Raw genomic sequence first — 14,741 nt, forward strand, 5'->3', positions numbered from 1 at the left:
CAAAGCCATAAATAAATAAATACTTCAAGGAAATTTCCTGCAATTTGAAAACTTTACCTACTGGTCTAGCCTTTATCAGATGGTATTCTCTCTCCAGTATGCATAAGCTCCACTTGCTTTCACTTTCTCTCCTATAAGGATCAAATCCATTGAACCATTGATAAAATTTCAAGATTTCACTGCCTGTACTGTTTGATATTTTAACAACCACCCTCCTGACCAGTGCAGCAATCAGATATTCATTTTTGTCCCACCTGATGACCTTTCATTTTCCTTGTAAATGGTGATACCACCTCCCAAAACCCAAATATCCAGACGCTGAAAACATATCTCCCAACCTGTCTGCAAAATACTACTTTTCCTGCTCCTCGAGAGAGAGAGAGAGCAGAACACAGCCAACTGGTACACTGATGGGTTTTCCTCTTCTGCAGATCATCCCATGTCTCATCAGCTCCCATGCCTCCATCCTAGTCAACTTGGTTTAGAAAGCAATCAGTTTCTGCAGCTGTGGACAACATTTAAAATCAGCATCTGTCATGACGTCCTACATAAAATATATAAGACAACACCACCTTCTATTAGCAATCTGTTAAGGAAAGCAAACAGTCACCCACTTCTGAAGAAGCCTGATACGGGAGGCAGCATTTCTCTTCTAGCCCATCCCTGTCTGCTAGTGGCAGACAAAGCCTGTTTAGCAGCATCTGTACAAGACTTTATTATTACATAAATAGCAGGACAGCTAAAAGGGGCCCCAAGTGTGAGGCTCTGCACATGGAGCAATGGAAGTGCTTGCCCCCAAAAGGCTGCCTTTCTACAGTACTTCTCATTTTACCAGGAAGGTGCCCATTTAAACTCCCTTCAACCTTGGAAGAGATGGCTTGGAGCTCCCAGTCTCCTCACCCAAATGCTAACTTGCTCCTTCTAGCCCAAAAAAGGAAACAAATTCATGACCAAATAGCTTCCAGTATTTTTCTTCCAGGCTATTGTTATGTGACTGCATTTGGAAGTAAGGGAGAAAAACAAATACATGACTGTGGTCAGTGTCTGTCCTAGAATGGGGGAAGAAAAAAAACCAACAAAAAAACAAAAAAAACACCAACCCCAAACGCAATCCTTGTTTTATATGTTTAGTCATTTTTGGAGAAAACTGTACGCAGTAAGAAGACCAGGACGAAACAGCGACACCAGCCCCTGGGCCTCAGGGGGTGACAACAGGAGAAGCAGAACAGAAGTGAATCTCCTCTCCATCTATTAACATACACTGTTCAGCCCAAGAAATTCTTAAAAGACCCCAGCAATGGTCTAAGCCAAGAAGTCTACTTCTTCCTCTGTCTGGACTGAGACGTTTTTGTGCTGTGAATTGCTTTATCAATTTAGAAAGCCTTTTTAATGCAAAAATCACCTTTGCTTGAGAGGCGTCGGTAGGCGTTTCACAGAAAAGATCAGATCATCCTCTCCAAAGGCTCACCCAGCAGTGGTCTGGGAGAACATAGCAAACCTCTGACATTTGCTCACTTGCCTACCAGGAAAAAAAAAATTTAAAACTCTTTAGATCTTCCAAAGATCCTTACATTACTGTCTACTAAAAGAATATAAGGAGTACTCGATTCTCTTATTTTACAGAGACTCCTTTAAGACCTCAGTATTAGGTAGTCTACAAAACTACAATAAAAAGTCATCCTCTGCCTCAAGGACATTTATCTCTAATTGCTTACAGAGACTGTCAACACTTGCTTTGAGAAGGGAAGTCTGTGCCTGTCCCATAGCACCAAATACCCCTAGAAAAAACTTTCACTACTCAGTGCAAAGTCATCTGTAGACCAGCTCAGTCAGTACCTACCCTCCAAATTATGTTAAATACTGTCACTTGCTACAGACCACACATGCAATATTAGAAATGGAAAGGAATAGAGACTTTCCCTCTCCCTGTAGCAACTGGGAAAACTCAGCTATATAAGGGAAATACAATCTCAGAATTACCAATAGGGAAACGATTGACCATTTCTTAATTTGGAAAATAACATAAACTCTTTTAGGCCGAAAAGCACTCTTCAGTTTTGAGGAAATGCTGCTCCATGATTTTAAATCCAGTTGTGCAGCTGGCATACTCTGCCCTAGGATAGGTAAAGCAAGCTGTTCTCATATAGTCACATTCACAACACGCTGCAGGATTTAATAGTCCCTCATGAAAGAGATAAGCTATATAAACATAAACTGTAACAATGGGACAAAAAGCAGCTTCCAGAATTCCCTCTGCAAGCCCAACAGGGAAACAACGATAATTACCCTCTGCATTTCTTGCCAGCTGAAGTTTGTCTGTTCCCCCGCTTTGCTTTGCCGATAACAAACATCTGTCAGGAGCGTCCTTCCCCATGCAAGAGGGGAACATATCCATTGCAGCCTCTGGGGCTTTGTACCCCAGCAAAGCCTCTGGAGACCCTCCACTGTAAAAGCCACAGAGAAACTGCTGCTGGTCTTACCTATTGACTACAAATGTGTTACATGGAAAATGAGTCTTTTTTTGCAGCTCCCAAGTAGTTAAGGAGAGACCTTCAGAAAAAAACACGAGGAGCCTCTGGCAGAGGTGATCTCTTGAGGTCCACCCCAGATGTGCCTTGCTAAGGATCTTTATTTTAGGGTCTTCCTTCTCAACCCTTATCTACCACCAGCTTTTACTCATATATTTCTTCGGCAGAAAGCTCTAGAAGCCCAAGGCAGCAGGCTCCCAGATAAAGCTGTCGATCTGTGGCTCATTAACAGCTCGCTTTTTGGCCCAGTGCCTACATGCCCCTTGCAGATGCTGGCACCTCGGTGCATGCCATGTCCGCCAGCCCCACTCAGCTGCCTCTCTGGCTGCCTGTAAGGAGACAGGTCAACACAAAACCCTCCCAGTTTGCAAAATGTTGTGAGATCGGAAATGTTGGTGGAGACTTGAAAACATTGTCTTTGAACCCCTGAGTCCCAGTCCACCAGCCGAGGGGAAAGAAGGGCAGGAGAGATGTGGCTTTCCTTTCAAGGATAGTATTTCTCCAGAATAACCTCTGGGGAGGCAGCAGCCCCGCCTGCAACTGCAGGCAGCCACCCTGCCCGGGCAAGGGCTCCTCAAACCCGCTCCGACACGCCAGCGCCCCGCGCTCGCCCCAGGTCGGTGAGGGCTGGGAGCACCTCTCCAGCAGCGGGCTGGTGCCTGGGGAAGCACCCCCAGTTGTTCCTTATCAGCCTTCCCCAAAACAAGTAAGGACAGGGGCATCCGGGATATGGCCCAACAAGTCTTTCTCAGCCTCGGCAACTGTTGTTGGCATACAGGGACCTCAGGCAGAAGAGAGGAAATTAAAGCCTGAAAAAGGGGAGAAAGGGGGGTGCGAGGGCCTGGCGGCAGCCCCCGCATCCTTTGGGAGGCAGCACGCACGTGGGGAACAGGGGCATGCTAGCAGCCTCAGCTGCAATCCTGTTCTCCCTCCCCATTGCGGGGTCTGAGGGAAAAAAGTCCCTCAGCAAAACTGAGAGGGATATGCACACCGGGAAAGAGGAACAGATTATTTTCCCTGAGCATGAGGAGGGATGGGTGGCATAAACCAATTTTTTGACACCTTCTCCATCCCGTGCCCTGCCTAATTCAGCTAGACAGAAATTAAGGCAACAGTTATGTTGGTGCCTCCTTACACTCTTTCATGCACAAGGAGTGACCTGGGACCAACAGAGAAGAAAAAGCCATAACTGTGCAGCTGTCTGGCATCTCCCACCACTCCCAAAGCACTGACTGAGCCAGGGAGAAACTGTAAGGACCCGAACACCTCATCTAAGATCTCTTCTGTAATTAAATTATTTGGCTTGCAGGAGGCAGATCAAACCCACTCGCAAAATGGAGGAGTCCTGCTTCAGATAGGCTCCTCTCCCTGCAGAGCAGGGGAAGAAGTCATCTCTTCATCCAGCCACAAAGAGCCCTTGGCAACTCAGAGCCATTAAAAACAGTATGTTTCAAAGCATTCCTATATGCAACAAGCCTCTGACTGCAGATCAGGCTGTTATTCACACAGCAGCAGGGCATGGCCACGAGCATCCCGCCAGGAGAGTTTGCCCATAGCTCTTTGCAAACAAACAGGTGCCAGAAGAAGATGCCTATGCATCCCCACCTCCTCCCCAAAACAGTGCTGTAAGTCAGACAAGAAAGGAGGGATGAAGGAACCTGCCCAGGTTTCACTGAAGCAATCCTATCCCCCTTGAGAGATAGTTCCCAGTTACCCCATCAAGCCAGGTTTTGCTCATGTCCTCCCATTAGTGTCCACACAGCTGCTCCATCCTGGGTTACCTGTGCCCGCAGGGGTCTGGTTAGCGTTTGGGTATCCCTGTGTGTCCCCAGGCACACGCTCAACACAGCCTGCAGCTCTCAGGAAGAGCAGCTCTTTGTATCCCTGCTGCTCCTCATTCCTCCTTCTGCACCTCCCTACAGCATGAGGTACCCCTGTGCTGACCGTGGAGAGGTGAGCAACATCTCTGCTTACACCTGGGCCACAGCACGAGCCACAGACTTGGCGTTAGCAGCATCTGTTAGAGTTTATCTTTGGCTTGTGCACTGAAAGCCAGTGTATCCAGAGCAGGAGAAGCACAGTCCCAGACCCCCCAAAAAAGAAGGCACACAATATTTACGTAATGAGATTGTTTTACTTGAGATTGCATGCTGCAAGCAAAACACTTTTATTGCATTGGCTCTCTGCTCTCCCAGCTATCTTTCAAAGCACGATGCCGCAACTGAAAACTAGCTGACAGGAGAGAATTAAAGTCGTAACTGGCTCCTTTCCTTCCCCTTCAGCCATGCGCTCTTGCTTTCCACATGCCACTCCCCCAGTGCCCCAGCAGACCTCCTGCTCTTTTGCCTTCTGAGGACAGGCAGGAGTTTCAGCTCCATGAGACTGGCTGCCCCCTCAATGCAAGGCATGCCACAGCAGCAAGATGCTACCAACAACACCTGCAGCACCAAGTGCCCCATTTGGGCAACCACTTACTGGAGCACGTGAAGCCACATCACTCTTTATTGACTGATGTGAGCTGAGGGCTAAGGAAGATGAGATTCTGCTATGGGCAACTCTCAGCTTCAAGGCAGACAACTCTCAGTGGAGCCCTAGCGATGCTCGACTTTGACTTCCTCTTCTGAAGAGCAGGCTAAGGCAGAGGATGGAGCACGGGACTGGGGATCAGGCAACACGGAGTTTGTACTAAGCTCCAGTCCTGGCCTGCTGAGTCACCCCAAGGCACACGTGTCCTTTTTCATGCTGTGTTTTTACCTCCTGTCCTGCATTTGTTTTGCTGTTTTGAATGTGGATGTAAGAACCATCTCTCATTACAAGTTAGCATGGTATGTAACATAACTGGCTCCCAACCTTGGTTAAAACTTGTAGACACAACTGTAATACAAATAATAATTTAGGTTTTGGAATATGGTGATGGGGGAAGATGGCATGGCAGGCCTTTCTCAGGCCTTCATCCAGAGAGTCAATGTTAAGAAACCTCTCCTTATCTTCAATACTGGAGCTATGCAAAAACTGGGTTATGCTCACATTTTTGTGGCTGCTGAAATTTTTGCTTGTTTGCTTGGTCACTAGTTTGGGAAATTCTTTTAAAGGTGGTTCTTTGAAGTGGCTCAGAGGTTAGGGATGTCCGAAGCTATCCCAGGGGAGACAGATTATAGGGTAGAGTGCAGGTCAGGCATCAACGATAAACACGGCTTGCCACTTTGCTCTTGATGTTGTTCTCTTTGTGCTCCTTTTCCCCTCCTCCCCAAATCTACAGTCCAGGCAATCACAAGGAAAACGTGACAACTGTACATTTAGCAAGTATATTCCTGCCCAACTTGCTACATGATGTAAATAGTTGACCCTTGCTCCCACAAAAGACAACAGCCTTCCTGATGCAATCAGCAGGATCCCACAGCTTGTGTTGCATATTTGCATACCACGCAAGTACAGCTAGCTCTCACTAGTAGGCTGGTGCTTGCCCGGTGAGATACAGGGCTGGCTTGTCTTCTTGTAGCCATGTAAACCACGCTGCCCTCCCCTAACGCTTCCGCAGACTGGCTACTCACCTCCCTGCCAAGAGGGAAGCAGGGTCAGCAAGCACACACATGGGCTCCAGCAGCTCCAGCTCCATACATTGGTACTGACCCACCTTCCTCAGCATCTGTCACCAAACCAATGAGTTGCATGGTCACTGAGCATAGTTGACCATGATCCCAAGACCTTCTCCCTCTCTGGTGGCTGGGCAGTGATCTCTGGCAGGGCCTGGAGCTGGGGTGCCAATGTGCTAAACTACTCTTGCAACATTCACCGCAGCTCAGGTGGCCAGAGCAGCCAGATCCTCAAAAGCAGCTAGCCCTTGTGCTGCCTTGGACTCTTTCTCTACGGCATTATGCAGGTGTTCAGGCACAAGTTGGCATGCAATCAGGAACTCTGCTCCTCACCTGCTGGGAAGCAAAGACCTTTTCCCTTCAGGCCAGACGCAGGCACCCCAAGAGCAACAGCAGAGTGATGAAACAGTGATGACTGACACATCCGGAGCAGCTGGCATGCCTCTCTGAGGAGCCCTCCACGCTCCAGCTTCTCACAGCCCTGTCTCATCCTACAAGCCTCCAGCTCCAGAGGTGGCTGACAGCTACAAGCCAGATACCCTACTTGGCCAGCTGAGTGGTAGGGAAGTCCCCACAGGGACTCAAACGCTAGTAGAGGTCAAGTGCTCCTCCTGCCAGGGTTCCACAGCTCTGCTGTGGTCTGGCTGGCCATGCCGCAAGGCCCCAGAAGGAGCCAGTGATGGGGTGCTCCTCATTGGATTCAGACCCCATTACGGATGGATAATTGGGTCATCGTGCTCTCCTTCTGCCCAGATAGCTCTGGCGTAGAAGCTGCACTTCAATTGCTTGCAAGCCGAGATGTGCCTGATAGCCACTTTTGAAATAAAGAGTCCACTTCCATGCAGGAGTAGGTGGTCGGGACTAATTTGGGCGGCTGCTACACTGGTAACAGTGGGACCGTCCCACAAACCCACCAAGCGTGACCTTGTACTTAAAAGTGAGGGGAGAGCTGTCTGGTCTCTCAATGCACAAGTATCATTGACTCTCCACCACATCATTAAAGTCACCCCAGGTGTTTTTGAAAAATCCCACCCAGCATGTTTTTGAAAACATCTCTTGACGCTGGGACTCAAACCCACCCCTTCAATCTGACACTGATTGGGTTTGTTAAACAAGCAGCTTTCTTTGGGGGGGGAAAAAATAAAAATCACACTCCCATCACCATTCAGGGGGCCCAACGGAATCTCTCACTGACAGCAGCAGGCTCCAAAGAAGCAGGGTCAGCTAGTCCTTTTTACCACCCACGGCTGAGGAACATGCAAGCAAGCACCACCTTCCTGTCCCAGAGGGGACTGCCATCCAGCGGAGGGCTGGAGCGACGAGAACGCTCTCCACGTCAGCTACAGCTCAGGGAGCAACTTGGGACAGAAGGCACTAGATGAAGTAAATTATTATTCAGCATCCAGAATACTATTGGCTTCCAAATAATTGTCTATTTGTGTGCGTGCATGCACAAGAATCCTCGCTCCATGGTCTCTGCCAGCGTATTCCCAGCGCTGCGACTCTCCGGGGACAAGGCCCATACTTGTATTCAATCTCGGCTTTGGATCTCAAACACTAAGGTTTCAGATTTTGTTTTAAAAAACATTTTCTCTGGCAACTGGACTGTTAATGGATTTGATGTTTTTGCTCTCGCCTCCTCCCTACCTTTAAAAGCTTGGCACCAAAGGGCTTCTTTGAAGATAAGGCCAAATTTGCAATTTAAGGGGAGGAACTTCATAAAGCTAGACGTGAAGGGATGGAAAGGAGGAGGGGGGAAAAGAAAAAACCAACCCAGGAGCCACTTTGCCTGTTGAGATGTACACTGTACAGTACATAGGATTACAATGGCCTCTCTGTACCACCACTGGCTGGAGCCATAAATTCGCTGCAGCTGCAGTGCTACTACCTACGCTAGACTCCCCAAGGGTCGTGCTCAGAGAGGGGCTTCTCTACAGCCGCACACTCAGCCTACCTTCCAAACCAAAAGCGTCACGCAGCCCTTACAGAGCCCACATCCACCCAGCACGCACAGGCGGACGTCTCCAGAGGCAACCGCAGGAGCCTCCCATTGGGCTCCCAATGCCGCAGGAGGCTCTCTGCTGAAACCAACCATGGTCCTTATCCGAGAGGTTTTTCAAGGGCCAGAAAACCTATGGTCTCTCTTGATCTCCAGCAGACCTACCCTCAACACCACAAGGAGGCAGGGAAGTGCCACTTACACATTTTGCAGGTGGAGAGCTGAGGTAAAAAGCAACCTGCCCCAACTTGGGGGGAAATCTGCAGTGTAGAGGAGAACCAAACCCAGCTCTCCTCACATCCCAGGCTTGCACTCTAAAACACTGGCGTCACTAAGCGAGGTGGCTGCTCTACCTAAAAGTACCAGGGTAAATTACAGTGACATTATCAGAGGAAGCTGCATTTTGCATATAAATGCTATATTCTAGGCCAGTGTATCCACATTTGAGGTTTATTTCTCAAAGACTACCTCAGTAGGTTTGTATCACCACAAGCTTTTTTAACCACACTAAGCACAACACATTGATTCAGAGGGCTCTGCCTAACCTGTCCTTTTGCTAGTTAGAGAAAAATAAAAAGCAACCTTATTTTGGTATTTGAAAGCTGACAAGACAGTTCTGGCAAGGATCATTGCACCCTTTTTCTCTCCACTCTTACGATTTAAAGAACAGCAGAAGGGCCTGATGCACAGTCTTTAGACACACAAGCTTGTTCAGACTCACTGCCATTGCAACCAGTGAACACATCCTTGCATTTGGCAGGGCCCCAGGACTGTGGCGCTGCATAAGAGTACGACCTGCTGGCTAATCTCTTTGCCAGAGTGGACCTTGTAGAGCCAAAATGGCATTGCCGCCACGATGCAATGGGTGAAAGACTTACTGCCTACACCGGGCACAGAAGTTAATGAAAAATGACTGGTTTCCAAAACACCATCTGGCTTTCACAGACATATATAGAGACACCACAGCCCAAAACCTCTGTGAACTCAACAACAGTGGGTTTTCATAGGGGCAACACGCTGTGGTGTGGTTTGGACTTTGCCCAGCAAGCCTCCGACTCGCTGCATAGGCACAAGGTGCAGTCGCCATCCTCACGTCTAAGGGGAGCTCAGAGAAGGCTTTCGGCCACCACAGGGCAGCAGCCTCCCCAGAGCAGCTGAGCAGAAAGCAAGGGTAAAGTTTGGCTCTCACCTCTGTGCTGGCACGCTGCCTGCGAGGAGGGCGAAGAAGCTCGAGCACGTCCCACACGCTCCCTGAAGCACATTTCCCTCCATCGATCCCACCAGAGCCAAAATAAATTGGCACTGCCTCTTACTCAATAGCTCCTACAACACACAACGGCAGCCCTGAGAGCCCCTCTCAGGCACCCTGTCTGCGTTGTGCCAGGTGCTCTGCTAACAACCCCATCAGGCACAGCTGAGCCTCCCATCCCATTTGTCCTTTTGCAGGGAAGAAGAGAATCCATTTTAATAAAAGGAGCATGCAACATCCTCAGGGCAGGGATCTATTGTTCCCTGTTTATGTAGAAAGCCCTGCACTGCCTGCGGCAGCTTTGGGACCGTGCAAGCATCGAGCGTTTTTTTTTTTTCCCTGCAACAAATATCTTCCTAAGCTCTTCAGCCGACTTGCTTCCACTGCATCCACACTCCTTTTGTCTTAGCTTCCCACAGATGCTCATACAGCTGTGTTGCTGGAGCACACGCTCCTGTGGAGAGTAGATTTTAAAAAACTCTTATGCGCAAATATGCACACGAAGCAAATTTTGAAAGCTTCCCATCCTGCAAGCATTCCCTCCAGAAAACCAGCTTCAGGCACTATGTTCAGCCAACGAAGCACCAGGAACAATGTCGTATGATTCGGGGCCAAGAGGAACTAAACCAAATACCGGGAAACAAAAAGAGATGCTTGCGATACCTTTTGTTGAACAATTACCCAAAGTACATTTAGAAAACTGGAAGATGATATTCACCTGCATTCTACTTAAGGACCTGCAATTCATTTATTCATTATTCTCCTTAAATTGTTCTCGTGGCCTAGGAACTGGAATACGTAACAACCTCTTAAACTGAGACTGACCACAGGAGCATCAAAATACACAGCAGCAGGTTTTTCCCTCAGGATGTTTTCAGTCTATCCAGAAACAGGAAGTCTCCGAAGATTTTGGAAGAGAGCTTTTTCCTTGCGGGACATCCCATCCCAACCGTAGACTTTGCACTGCAAAGTTTTCAGCCCGGGAGGTAACAGTTTAAACCAAGAGATTTGCAAGCCTTGGTCCGTAATATGCCAGCAATAATACATCAAGTCATCTTTGCATGTTAAAGAAGTCCAAGGGAATTGCACCTCATACCTCTGAGGCACTCAGCGTCAGGCATTAAAATGACCAGTCCACCATTATTTACTGCCAAAGAAACTTTTGTTAACTCAGAGTTACACTGGCCTACTGCTGCTGTAACTTCTTGTGGGCTGAGCGACTAAACTGAGATTAACTGAGCCTGAAGTCTCTAAAAACCCACCCGCGGTCCAACCTGGGCTAAAACAATCAACGTGGTCCCCAACGCACTCTTCCCTGCCACTGCTCCCCCACTTCGTAAGGCATGCAAGGGCGGGGTTGGGGAGACAGCCTGTCTTTGCCTGGGAAAAAGGAGTGCTTTTGGAGGCATAGAGGTGCCTCTCCATCCCTCTGGCAACCCTCGAGAGGCTTGGCACGCAGAGCGGGTCCTCCCTGGTGTGCCTGAGCTCTGCTCTGACAGACGCGAGGGTAGGTGCTTGTCGGCTGACAAGAGTCAACATGGATGGCAATATCTGCCCCACCACAGTGCTAACCCCATTAGCACAGGGTTTAGCTCTGTTTTCTGCATGGGAAAACCAAGGCTGTGGAGGAAATTCTTTAGCTCACACAGGGCATGTGCATCAGCTGAGGACACAGCCCAAACAGCTCCACATCCAAACCCGTGCTTCCACCTGAAGAATGTCTTTCCTGCCCTGTCACCCATCTTCCCTCCCACAGCCTGGCCAGAAGTAGTAATAGTGGTTTTTTTTCTGTGCATGGTATCAGACTGTGAGGTTTCTGTGCTCCTGAGGACATGTAATTCAGGAAGAGGCCGGGAAGCACTGGCAGGCAGATTTGTTGGTGTTTTAGTCAAGTGCAGTCATTCAGTAACAATGACAAGAAACTACAAAAATTCAGGCCTGCCCTAATGGATTAGTTTTCTTAACTCAGGAGGTTTCCCCTCTGCATCACTGGAGAGGATGGGGACAAAGCAGGCTGCTCGCTTCATGGCCCCACCTGAAACGCTCTTGGCTCGGCAGGAGGCTCCAGCTGGCTCCCAAAGGGCCAACTCTGCCGGCCTTAGTCAGGTGGAAGGAACTGCACCAGCAGCCTGGAAACTGCGGGGCTGCGAGTTGGTACTGAGGGCTTGGAGGGATCTGTCTGCTGTTAGTTTTGAGGACAGAGCAGAACTTCAAGGAGTGAGGGGGACTGGGCAATGATTCCCCTGTCCTTCAATGGAGCAAAACTCCAAGCTGGGAGCCTCACACCCAAAGAGCTGGAAAGACCTTTGCAAACACCAGGCCCTGGGTTTCACTTTGCAGTCTTTATGAACCTCTCGCTCTGTGCTTCTGTATCATGTCAGTACAAGATACAGAATAGCTGTATTTTCCAGACTGTAGGGATACAGAGCACCCATAAGACTTACATGCCAGTTTGTAGCACATACATTCACCTGTAATACTTCTTCTTTGCGCCAAGCAGAGAAGAGATGTGTGTGGATTCAGCTACTTGTACTGGGATATCTCTCCAGAAGAAAGGTCCTGTGGGGGTGTGTATGTATGAGAGAGGGAGAAAACTGAACTTGCCTTTCAAATCTGCTCAGGACCCTTGTGCACCCTTCAGGTGAACCTGCCTCATTTTCACCAACAGGAACTATACCAGCAGGGAGGACTGCTCTGTATCTGACTTCAATCCTCGCAGAAAACACCTACTGGGACCTCATCTGCATTGTACATGCAGGATGAGTCCCTGTAATTGCATCTAGAGGGGAGGGTTAAGAAAAGTACATGGAACAAAACTCCATTTGTTTCTTGTCAGAGAATATCATGCATCCAGCAGGGAGCTCACAGTTCTCCCTAATTGTGCTATTTACTTCAGAAGATCCCAAGATGACTCCTATTAGCACGGGAAGTTATTTCACCTTCATTTCTTTAGGTCACTTAAACAAACAGAACAAATCTTCACTGCAAACCCCTGATGTGTTTCTGCTGAAATCCTTCCTGGAGCCATAAACCTCAATATCCAACCCATTAAATAAAAGTGTGTGCATGTATGTATGTACGCGTAAATATGCAAGAACCCTCCTCTAAACATATGCACACTGAGGCAGTTAATTTCAAAAGAAAAGAAAACTAAGATAAAATCCTACTTACAAAACGCCCACATTCTTCTAATATTTTCCACAGTAGTTTTTTAGCCCATGGGAAAAGAAACTTTAACGGCAGACTGCAAATGAGCGTATCAAAAAGACACCATAGTAGCAGTGTAGAAATTAAGAGAATTGGGCACCAAGAATAACAAGCAATTTAAGACATGCCGGGAATTACGCGCGGACGCACAGTGTGTGTGTGGATTCCTGTTATCCCACTCGCATAATGCTGCAGAGAGGTCAAGAGAGTTTCTTTAAAACAAACAAGGACAAAAAACCTCTTTAATAGACCTGAACTGCCTTTCCCACAATGCCAGTGAAATAACACTTGGGGTACCAGAATTAGTTGGGGAAGCACCCAGAAAATACAAGGTTTGTATTAAATACCTTTTGCTAGCTGGGGGTATTGGGAAAAGTCTGTTATTATTTTTCAAAGTAATTATTAATGTCTTCAGAGCACTTTAAAAAGTCTCGTTTGGACACAGCTACAAATTCAGCATCCCACTTTCTCCCCAACACATTTTCTATTTACAGTCACCATCCAGAGGACCTGCCAAAGTTGCAGTCCAAGCAGCGAGGCACACGTGCACAAATCCTACAGCATCCCACTGCTGAGCAGAAAATTACTTCCCTGACCCAAATCGCTCCTCATCCTTGCACCAGGGTTAAAAACTCTACAGTCGCACAAGAAGAGGACAAAAATGTTACTTGCAGATTACCCACTTTTCTTTGCAGCACCAGCCCCTTCATACGGCAGAAACTGAAATGCCTTCGCATCTGCAGAGACTGGGTCTTGCCTGCAAACTCCCATCAGCTTTTGACAAGAGCTGGAGCAACGGAGGATGAATCTGGGGTTTATTTTGCACAGCTTTTCCCTCTCCCTCTCTCCACCGTGCACCGTCCCTCCTCGACTAGCCGGCAGTGAGGATGGGGCAATGTCGCAGACCAAGTTCTTGGGGAAGTTTCAGGCAAGCACCGGAGCACCGCGGTATGTGTGCGTGCACTGGGCCCTCCATTAATGCCGCCCGATTGAGGAGGAAGAGCTGGAGGGAAACGGCCGAGTCCCCCACATCTCACCTGCCCGAGCAAAAACAAGCCCCGTACTGGTGGGGACCTGCGGGTCTCCACTCCTCCCTTGTCACGTCTCCCGTGTCCCTATGCAGACCCCCTTCCCCGCATCCCCGCACCAACTTCCCAAACTCTGACACAAAGATTGGGCGCCGTCACCGCCAGCTGAAGAAGGGGGGAAAGCCTTGCGCCCCGCTGCCCGCCACAGCCGTCCTCCCGGCCCCTCACCAGCGCCACCGGCCCCAGGCCCCCTTCGCTTCACTCACCGCGGTCTCCGGTGGAGCAGGCGGGGGAAACACAAAGATGCCCCAAACGAAGGGAAGCAACAAAGAGGCTTAACTCCAGGAGCTGGGAACTTCCAGGCCGGATCTGCGGGGAATTCAGCACACACACACACAGAGAAAAAAAAAAGAGAGAAAGAGAGAAAAAGAGAGGGGAAAAGCCTGTTTTGAGGGGGAAGGGGAAGGTGGGGAGCCCTTGGTTTGGGGGTGGTGGTTATGTTTTTTCTGCGGGTTGCCGCTGGGGATGGGGGGCCGCACAGAGCTCAGGCGCGGCGGGAGGAGGAGGAGGAGGAGGAGGGAAGAGGCGCTGGGATGCGGGAAGCCAGACCCTCCATACGGGAGACGGCTTTTGGATGACTGAACTCCCAAACAATTCCCTGCTCTGGCTACTCCTGCCCCAGAGCCTCCCTCCTCCCCTCCCCCTGAGGAGGAGGGAAGAAGAGGAGGAGCCAGAGGAAGGAGAAAACGCAAAATAAACCCCCTTCCCCAAAAGCCAGGCAGCGTCCGTGCCCCATCCCCTGTGTCCATCCCCCCCACCATAATAACACTAACCAGCATCATCTGGCCGGTGCCTACCCCCAAAGGAGGCCGCTGGCACCCGCAGGGCCGCTCCCCGCCGCCCGACACTCTCCCCCCGGCAGGCGGAAGCGGGAAAGTTGAGCCGAAAAGTTTGGCCCGAGCGGAGTGAGGTCGCCCCGTCGGCAGTGGGGTATGGGGGCGGCGGGGCCGAGGCTCCCCCAGGCCCGGGGGGATGGTGGGGCGGTGGTGGCAGCCGCCAGGCCTCACTGACTGAAGTGGCTGCCCTGGCCAGGCCTGACGGTTCACAGAGTCCCCTGGGTGCCCCCTCACCGGCGGC

The 14,741-nt window shown here is 49.6% G+C and overlaps 1 protein-coding gene across 2 annotated transcripts in view; it reads right to left on the reverse strand.

The window, feature by feature from the left end:
* The window catches only part of BOC (BOC cell adhesion associated, oncogene regulated), a 57,572-nt gene extending 43,176 nt beyond the window's left edge, over nucleotides 1-14,396 (reverse strand). For both annotated transcript variants that reach the window (XM_075167179.1, XM_075167169.1), the window contains exon 1: nucleotides 13,871-14,396. The gene's annotated coding sequence lies outside the window, so the exon portion shown is untranslated. The remainder of the gene's footprint in view (nucleotides 1-13,870) is intronic.
* Nucleotides 14,397-14,741: the final 345 nt, after the last annotated feature.

Source organism: Calonectris borealis, chromosome 1, assembly GCF_964195595.1.
Source record: "Calonectris borealis chromosome 1, bCalBor7.hap1.2, whole genome shotgun sequence".
NCBI classification, from domain to species: domain Eukaryota; kingdom Metazoa; phylum Chordata; class Aves; order Procellariiformes; family Procellariidae; genus Calonectris; species Calonectris borealis.